We start from the raw sequence: 10,315 nt of genomic DNA on the forward strand, positions 1-10,315 counted from the left end.
GGTTCAAAAAGTCAATAATGCCAAAGTTGTGACACCCTGGGCTAGACAATATAAAGGACTTGGATTACACTCAGAGGTCTCTTTAAAGCTTATGAGTTTACAAGCTAGAGTGGTTATGCACATTTTGACTCTAAGGGATCAGCTTTAATGACCTGGAAGACTCTTTTGTGGACCAGCTGGATAAATGAACCATCGCTGGAATGATTGGACTGTTAATAACCAGACATTGGTGTATGTGATCTCAATAACCTAAGCCAAGTTTCAAGAGTTTGGGGGTGAAATGTGTGCCGCAAGTATTCAGAGTATATGTGCACATGGTATTTAGAGTGTATCTGCAAACTTACTCTAATCTTTTAGAGACCCAGAATGCCTGTTGTCCATGTTCTTTTTGTCCAACATTCAGTGTGCCCACTTGAACTTTAGATTAAAGGAACAAGAAAGAAATGATGGGGTTGTGACAGCTCCTGCCTAAGCTGTGTGTCTCTCAGAATTATCCTTGGCACCAGAAAACCTGTTTGTGAAGCTTTAGGTTCTACATATGGGACCACTCTTAGGGCCCCCACAGAGTATCTACCCCAGGCCAAGATATTTTATAAGGTTTTGGCTTTAGGGTATATCTTAAATTGTGATATCAAGAGCTGCACACACACCCCCCCCCCATTCTGTATTAAGAGGCATCCTTCCTGAAGGCGGGTCTCCCACTGTCAGGCTTGGACTATTCAGGGGCTTCTCATAGAAAGGTAATGAAACTCTGGCCATCTGTGTAAGGCTATGGTGCTCCCACTCAAGAGTCTTCCACAGCCATCTAGGAAGGGGAGTCCTTACATCCAGCCTTCACAGTACATCTTTGGCATTCAATAAATAAATACTTATTCAATGTATGAATGAATGAATGAATGAATGAATGAATAAGGTCCTTACATTTTGGGCATCAAAGAGGAATTCTCAAGTTCCTTGGAAGGGAAAAAGGAGAAAGACAAGTCTACTTTTTATTAGTAAATATTTACTGAGTACCCACTATGTAGCAACACTGTTTAAAGTACTTAGGGATTTTCGAATCTGACTACTACAGACTGACTTTTGTGTCCCTCCCCACCCCCCACACATAAATTCATATGTAGAAACCTAATCCCCAGTGTGATGGTATTAGGAGGTGGGGCCTTTGGGAGATGCTTGGGTCATGAGAATGGAGCCCTTATGAATGAGATTAGGGCCTATTTATTTATTTATTTATTTACAAGTTAGCATACAGTGCAACGATGATTTCAGGAGTAGATTCCTTAATGCCCCTTACCCATGTAGCCCATCCTCCCTCCCACAACTCCTCCAGCAACCCTCTGTTTATTCTTTATATTTAAAGAGTCTCTCATGTTTTGTCCCCCTCCCTGTTTATTTTATTATTTTTTTTTAAAATTTACATCCAAATTAGTTACCATATAGTGCAACAATGATTTCAGGAATAGATTCCTTAGTGCCCCTTACCCATTTAGCCTATCCCCTCCTCCCACACCCCCTCCAGTAACCCTGTTTGTTCTCCATATTTATGAGTCTCTTATGTTTTGTCCTCCCCCCGTTTTTATATTATTTTTGCTTCCCTTACCTTATATTCATCTATTTTGTATCTTAAATTCCTCATACGAGTGAATTCATATGATAATTTGTTTTTCTCTGACTGACTAATTTTGGTTAGCATAATACCGTCTAGTTCCATCCACGTAGTTGCAAGTGGCAAGATTTCATTCTTTTTGATTGCCGAGTAATACTCCATTGTGTGTGTGTGTGTGTGTGTGTGTGTGTGTGTACCACATCTTCTTTGTGCATTCATCCATCCATGGACATTTGGGCCCTTTTCATACTTTGGCTATTGTTGATAGCACTGCTATAAACATTGGGGTGCATGTGCCCCTGTGAAACAGTACACCTGTGTCCCTTGGATAAATACCTAGTAGTGCAATTGCTAAGTCATAGGGTAGTTCTATTTTTAATCTTTTGAGGAACCTCCATACTGTTTTCCAGAGTGGATGCACCAGCTTGCATTCCCACCAACAATGCAAAAGAGATTCTCTTTCTCCACATCCTCACCAACATCTGTTGTTCCCCGAGGTGTTAATGTTAGCCATTCTGACAGGTGTGAGGTGATATCTCATTGTGGTTTTGATTTGTATTTCCCTGATGATGAGTGATGCTGAACATTTTTCCATGTGTCGGTTGGCCATCTGAATGTCTTCTTTGGAAAAGTGTCTATTCATGTCTTTTGCCCATTTCTTCACTGGATTATTTATCTTTTGGGTGTTGAGTTTGATAAGTTCTTTATAGATTTTGGATACTAACCCTTTATCCAATATGTCATTTTCAAATATCTTCTCCCATTCCATCAGTTGCCTTTTAGTTTTGCTGATTGTTCCTTCACTGTGCAGAAGCTTTTTATTTTGATGAGGTCTCAATAGTTCACTTTTGCTTTTGCTTCCCTTGCCTCCAGAGATGTGTTGAGTAAGAAGTTGCTGAAGCTGAGGTCAAAGAGGTTTTTCCCTGCTTTCTCGTCTAGGATTTTGATGGCTTCCTGTTCTACGTTTAGGTCTTTCATCCATCTTGAGTTTATTTTTGTGTATGGTGTACGAAAATGGTCCAGGGTCATTTTTCTTCATGTTGCTGTCCAGTTTTCCCGGCACCATTTGCTGAAGAGACTGTCTTTATTCCATTGGATATTCTTTCCTGCTTTGTCAAAGATTAGCTGGCCATACGTTTGTGGGTCCATTTCTGGGTTCTCTATTCGGTTCTATTGATCTGAGTCTGTTTTTGTGCCAGTACCATACTGTCTTGATGATTACAGCTTTGTAATACTGCTTGACGTCCAGGATTGTGATGCCTCCTACTTTGATTTTCTTTTTTGAGATTGCTTTGGCTATTCAGGGTCTTTTCTGGTTTCACACAAATTTTAGGATTCTTTGTTCTAGCTCTGTGAAGAATGCTGGTGTTATTTTGATAGGGATTGCGAGATTAGTGCCCTTATTAAAGAAGCCTCAGAAAGCTCCCTAACCCCTTCTACCATGTTAGGACACAACAAAAAGTCAACTATCTATGAATCAAGAAGTAGGCTTTCACTAGACACTGAATCTATGGGACCCTTTATCTTGGACTTGTAAGGCTTCAGAACGGAGAAATAAATGTTTGTTGCTAGTCTGTGCTATTTATGTCATAGCAGCTCAGACTAAGACACTGACTTATGCTGTAATACAATCCCTCTGGCTAGAAGCTGGAAGACCACCTAGAAGTCTATTGCAGCAATCAGAAGCAAGTAATAGCAGTGGTCAAATCAGCATGGCAGCAGTAAGAAATATGTGGATTCTGGATATATTTTCAATGTAGAGCCAACATGGTTTCCTAATGAATTGGCCATGCCTGTAAGAGAAGAGAGGACTCAAGTATGACTCCAAAGTTTTGAAGTCATAACTTTTTGTTATGTTTTGCTGTAAACATTTGGGTGCATGTGCCCCCTCATCACAGGGGCACTGTGATGAGGAACACTGTGCACAGGTTGAGACTCAGTTTTGGACTTAGTAAATTTGAGATGCATATTAGCCAAGTAATGGCATCAAGAAGGCAACTGGTTGTATAACAAATCAAGTTTGGAGAGAGGTATGGGGTGAAGATATAAAACGGATGAGACTAGATGAGATTATCAAGGAAGGGTATAAAGATTGAGAAAAAAATCAACAAGATCTGGATCCAATATTAATAGACCTGTACAGTTTGACCGGGGACTAATTCTGCCTGCCTGCTTTTTGTGGCGTGAGCACTGCAATGGCCAACCTCCCCTCCCAGCAGCCTTGAGAAAAGGTTTGGAAAGTTAAGAACCTTAAGTCTCTAGCCAATGTCCCATTGTGTATTCCTCTCATGGCAACTATAGCTAAATTTTCCATGTGATATTTAAACTTCAAGAGGTTACTTGGTTATAAATATTTATCATTTCCCTGCAGGCTAATATAATGATTATTAATCCTAGCCGAATAAGAATCCATTCTTACTAGGGTGAGGAAATTTTTTTCTCTGTATAATTCATATGCAAATAGTTTGAAAAGTAGTTTGAAATGCAAGCTGCCACCTGTCGGTTTGCTTTATGAAAGGGAAGGAAAGCCACCATTGTCCCAAATTCTGAGAAGAGCAAGCATTTACCTTGCTCCACATACCTTCAGTTTGTTGTTTGCAGACTGAAAGTCTCATATAGTAGGTGTTACTTTAAGTAGAAGAGTCACTCCCAAAGCTGTTGTACGTATTTATCATCATTTTAAAAGACATTTCTTTTGCTTTTGAGGGCACCTTGCTCCCCTTAACTCCTCTTTGGGTGCAAACTCAGTGATGAGAGCCTTGATTTCTAAGGAAAGAACAGGAAAAAGAGAATCAGTAAATACTGGGCTGAATCATTGTTCCAAGGTCACTGTGTTCCTTACTCTGTCTCTCAGATAGGACTGCATCCAGAATTGGTCTTAATTCCCTTGAAACTGTTTATGGATATTTCACATTATAATCAGAGTAAATCAATCTTGATTTCTACATTTTTTGGCTCTGATGACAATAATTCACACAGCAAGGTTCTTGGTACAGAAGCACACATGCTAAAATAACAGTCTTGTAACAGGATGTATGTACCCTTGCAGGTGCATGAAGACTTTCTGTGGAAAAACACAGTTTTAAGAAACTCAATTGCCAGATTCTCAATTTTTATGCGTATTAAAAAAATAGATCTGTAATTTAACTGTCATGATAGTTCTCCTTTGCACCTCTTCTTTCAAAGTCCTTCTCCTGCTCTACAGAGAAAGGCATACCTCTCACCCATCCAGAATTACTATGATGTAGTCCCTCCTCTGACTATTGCTAAAGAATGAAATTTTCTGGACACAAGGGCCTAGTCAGAGTAATATAAAGAGAGAAACATAGTATTAATGCCTTTTGTAAGTTCTGCATTTACTATTAGCCAATACCTTGTCTAGTTCTTGCTGTTAATTTCCACTAAGTACATTAAACTGAAGTCTTAAAAGCATAACATTTACTTATATATACAAGTAGGATAAAATGTTCCCCAAATGTGCAATCTGGTATGTAATAACTTGAAACTTAGAATATCAGCTTCATTTCATTAGGGTTAATTTCTCCCTCTCAGATATGGGCTATTTCTGTCAAATTGTTTTCAACCATGAAATGAAACTATTGACCTATCTATGTATAATAATTGTCAAATGTCCATCTCTCTATTCATCTGACACACCGTTTAAAGACTCTTTGAAGCCATCTATGTTAGAGATTGAAATTTATTGTTAAATATTTAGATCCTAATCCACAGTCTATGGAGAAAAACATAATATGCACACTTTTAAATTGTATGTCTTTCTTCTCCAATTTTGTCTAAATTTAGGTGCACAGAAAACATGCCTCTAAGTGAAGGAGTTACATATATAACTAATATGTTTATTATTTTTGTAAGCAAACTCCTTTTTTGATGCGTAAAATACATACAGAAAGTATACAAACAATAAATGTACACCTTTATAAATTATCACAAGGTGAATAGATTCATGTTATCAAAGTTAAAAACATTTTCAGCACTACAGAAGGCCCCTTGAGTTTTCTATGTCACTCTTATTCCCTCTAGGTAAACACTCTCCTGATTTCTAACAGCATCGATTTCTTAACTCTTTATTTAATTCGAATTATACAGCATATATTCTAGTGTGTCTTGTTTCTTTTTATTCAACATTATATTTGAGAGACCCATCCATGTTGTTTAGTGTGGCAGTATCCATTTATTTCCATTGCTATATAATATTCTACTGTATGAAATAGCATATCATCATGTATTCTGTTATTTCTTAATTTATTCATCATTTATTTATTCATTCATCATTTCTACTATTGATGGACATTAGAGCTGTTTCCACTTTGGAGCTATTACAAACAATGCTACTACACTTGGGTCTTGATAGTAAGAGGATTTCTTACTCCTCCCCTGGAGGCAAATGAAGATTTCTTCTACTCCTTCCCCAAAAGCAATGGATTTTTGCCTGGGTCTTAAGGAAAAAAAATTGTTGCCCTGCAAACAACAGCTTAACCCTTACTTTGTAGGAAGGAAGGATGCTAGGGAACAACTGAGACTTTTATCTGTCAAGTAGCAGCTAATCACATACTGTACCATCAAGGTATGGAAGTTCTTTCAATCTCTTACTCTGGCCTCCAATCTCTTTACAAACACCTGGAAACTTCTATTAATCTATTTGTCTATCTTTATGTCAATACCACACTGCATTTATTAGTATGGTTGTATAGTAAATTTTGAAATCAGGTGTGTAAGTCATCCAATTTTGTTCTTCTCTAAGATTTTCTTGGTTGTTCTTGATTCTTTGTACTTCTATATACGTTTTAGAATTAGATTGTCATTTTTGTACCAAAAATATCTGCTGCAATTTCCATTGATTTGTAGATCAATTTGGGAATGACTGACATTTCTACAGAATGAGGCTTCCAATCCACAAACATGGAGTATCTTTCCATTTTTTAGGTCATTAGAAGTTTATGTCCAAATTTTTCTGAAGTTTTCTGTGTAAAAGCCTTGCATATTTTCTGCTAGATTTACCCCTAGGTGACGTGAAAACTGTGGTGTGCTACCCATATCTTCTCCTTCAGAGCCAAGGAAATAATTCCCCTAGCTGCTGGGAGTCCTGGGGACTGAGGGTTTTTGGCTGAGTCTTTTCCCAAGAATTTCCCTCAGCTGAAAAGAAATTCCTAGCCATAAGTCTCACCCCCCTCCCACTGACTGATTGATTCAGAAAAGTAGTAGGATTGTCAGATAAAATAACAGACACCCAGTTAAATTTGAATTTCAGATAAATAAGAATTCTTGTACTCATGTTTAAACATACGTATACTAAAGAATTTTTCCCCTCTTTAGCTCAGCAGCTTATTTTTCATTTTGTTTTAGTTTTGTTGTTAACTAATTCTGTCAATGATACTCAAGGGTAGACAACTGTGAAGTGCCATTCCACCTTCAGAGAGTCCTTTGGGTTTGAATGAGCCTGTGTTGCAATTGCATTGCACTTCAACTCCTTCCTTTGCATAATTCTACTTCTTACATTCCTCCACCAGTGTTGACCCTAACGGTACTCTCCAATAATCTAAAGCATACAGATCTTTGTTTCAGAGTCTGTTATCAAAGCCAGTTGGCACCAGGAGTGGTCAGAAGATGCAGACTAAAAATAGACCTTTGGATCTGGATCACCCACTGGGCATCTGGCAATTAGAACCCCATCACTTGTAGTAGATAGAGCTCCTGGCCATGCTCTACGGGTGAAATTGTTAAAACTTTCAACTGTGGGGGACCAGGATGGGATACTAGTTGAAGAGAATGCATTGGTTACTGGTTGGTATAATATCAGGCTTTTGAGAGTTTTGAGAGAAATACTAATTATAAAGAAAATGGAATCAGATGGCTCTTCCTGAATGCCGTCAATGCATTGCAGAAATATGATGAACGGCTGAGGGTGATTAACCACCAATTGAAGATAAGGTGTGAAGGTCAAAGGGTATATTTGGCAGCCTATAAAAATATCTCCTGCAGAGGAAAGAAAAAAAAACAACTGAGGGTCAGACTCAGGACTTAATCATATGAATAGCAAGGTTCCAAAGAAGGTTGGTTTCTCAGCCACAGAAAATCTATGCCAGATTTGGATCCCTAATTATGTAGGAATCCTGGCACTTGTAATGGAGACAACAGGGTCAGATAACTAAAAATCCTTGGAACTTCAGTTTCTCTTGAACCCTCTAGGCCTGTGGAAGTGGTCTACTTCTCCCTGTTGAAGACTAGCAATCCTCCTTTGCTTGAAGATGATGCAGAGGACTCTGCCTTAAAAAGCAACATATAATTCCTTCATAGACTACTCCTATCTCCCCTCCTGGCCCAAGACCAGAAATTTGTGCCAAGTAAACATAAACTGAAGCTACTAAGAAGCAAAAGCGACTATATCACAAAACGGGTACAGGACCTGGCAAACAGGAGCCAGAAAGTATGTGTAGGACTGAGTCATGGTGTTGGATCAAGGCGGAGGAGAAGGGGAAATTGAAGATTGGATAAAAGAGAGTATATTGATATGGAAGCCTTGTCCATTGATCCAGGCTTTACCGTCCTGAAAAGGACCTTGAGAAGCGGTGCTAGGAAGCTTCTAGGATGGCCCTTACAAACTTAGAGGAAGGGATGGGTTATGCTAAGTGAAGTAGATATACCAGAACTGTCATAAGAGACCGTAAAAATAAGAGATCCGTGGCTCAGAGAAGTGAGCATGTTAGAGTGGGTATACTTCATAAGGCTTGGAAACTCACTGGCTGATTATGTTTTGTGAGAGGACTCAGAGGCACTCAAAGCAGTAAGGAATGTGCTCTGAGGGGGTGGACTACCTTGTTAAAAAGCTTAGGAGGGGCTGTTTGGGGGCTTGGGATGATGGTTGAAAATGCTATTACAAAGTTACAAAGCTATCACTGATAGCCATAGAGAGGAGATAATTCTGAAATAACGAAGGCCAGCTGATGGTGCATTACCTTCAGAAACAAGTCACGGTTAATAACACATAGCATCCCTAAAAGAAAAACAAATTGGTAGTAAAAAAAAAAAAAGGTATTTCCCAATCTATACCATGAGTCAGTAAACTATAATCCATGAACTATTTTTTCAAATATTTTTTTTAAAGTTTACTTATTTTTAAGAGAGAGACAGCATGAGCAGGGGAGGGACAGAGTGAGGGTGAGAGAGAATCCCAAGCAGGCTCCATTCTCTGTGCAGAGCTAAATGTGGGGCTGGATTCCACAGCTGTGAGGTCATGGCCTGAGCTGAAATCAAGAGTTGGACGCTTAAGTGACCAGCCACCCAGGCGCCCCAACGGTCTAATTTTCATAAATCGAGTTTTTATTGGAATACAGCCATGCCTATTTATTTTCATATTGTCTATGGTTGCTTTCACACTATACTAACAGAACTGGGTAGTTGTGACAGAGACCAAATGACTAGCAAGTGTAAATTATTTGAATAAAAAAATCTGCTAAACTCAGACCTACATAATCAAGAGAAATTAAAGATGGATAATCAGGAGACTAAGCACAGTAACATAAAAAAAAAATCACATTCCGTTGCTCAATTTCAAGACTGGACATGAATCAATTTTTAGGACTCAAATACTTGCAATACCACAGCAAATATATACAGTATGTATTTCCTCTGTCTTTTCTTACAGCATTGACTCAACCAGGAATGATTTTTGCCTTTCAGGGTATATTTGGTGATGCTTGGAGATATTTTTGATTGTCATGTTTGGAGCGATACTACTGTCATCTAGTGAGTAGAAGCCAAGAATGCTGCCAAACATCTCATGCTGTACAGGACAGCCCCCACAACAAAAAATTATCCAGCCCCAAATCTCAATTAGTATAAGGTTGAGAAACCCTGCCCCAAGGTTACCCATGGTCATTTACTCAGATGGTTATACACTAGTGAAAAGGGAATACACAAATATTTTAAGAACTGTTGAGTCTGAGTTGACATTAATATTCAAGGACTGGAATCGTCATCACTGGCCACCTCTTCTGAATGGGGAAGTATGGGATAAATGGAGTCCCAACCATTTCCCAATTTACAGGGAATCCACCGTCCAAATCCATAGTTATTTCCCAACTCCTCAAATATCTAATTGGAATGTAACTATTTAGCAGTTGACAGGACCCTGCTCTAGTTATTTGGCCTATAGCATAAGAGCTATTATAATAAGAGAAGGCCCAGATTGTAAATAAAAAGTAATATTACAACTTAAGTAAAATAGCAGTGATTAGTGCCCTCCTTAAAAATCTTAAGGGTAGTGGTCCCCATCATATCTCCATTTAATTCACCAGTCTGGTTCTTCAAAAAACCACACATTTACTCCAGGATAACCGTAGATTCAAGCAAATAAGCCTTCATAGCAGCTGCAGCAGCAGAATTTCTGTCTTTGCTAGAGGTGATTAACAAGGCCCCAGATACTTGGTATATGGTCATTGATCTAGTAAATGAATTCTGTTCTATCCCTATCAAGAAAGAGGATCAGAAGCAGTTTGCATTTACTTGGAACAGATAACAGACTACATGTATATTTTTGCCGTCAGCACTGTTAATTCAGCTATTCTCTGTAAATAGTTCCAAGAATTCTTAATTTTCTAAACATTTTACATAGTATCACATTGGTGCATTATATCAATGATGTCATGTGAATTAGACAAGATGAAAAATAAGCAATTGAAGGCATTAGTA

The sequence above is a fragment of the Prionailurus bengalensis genome, chromosome X, assembly GCF_016509475.1.
Source record: "Prionailurus bengalensis isolate Pbe53 chromosome X, Fcat_Pben_1.1_paternal_pri, whole genome shotgun sequence".
Taxonomy (NCBI): domain Eukaryota; kingdom Metazoa; phylum Chordata; class Mammalia; order Carnivora; family Felidae; genus Prionailurus; species Prionailurus bengalensis.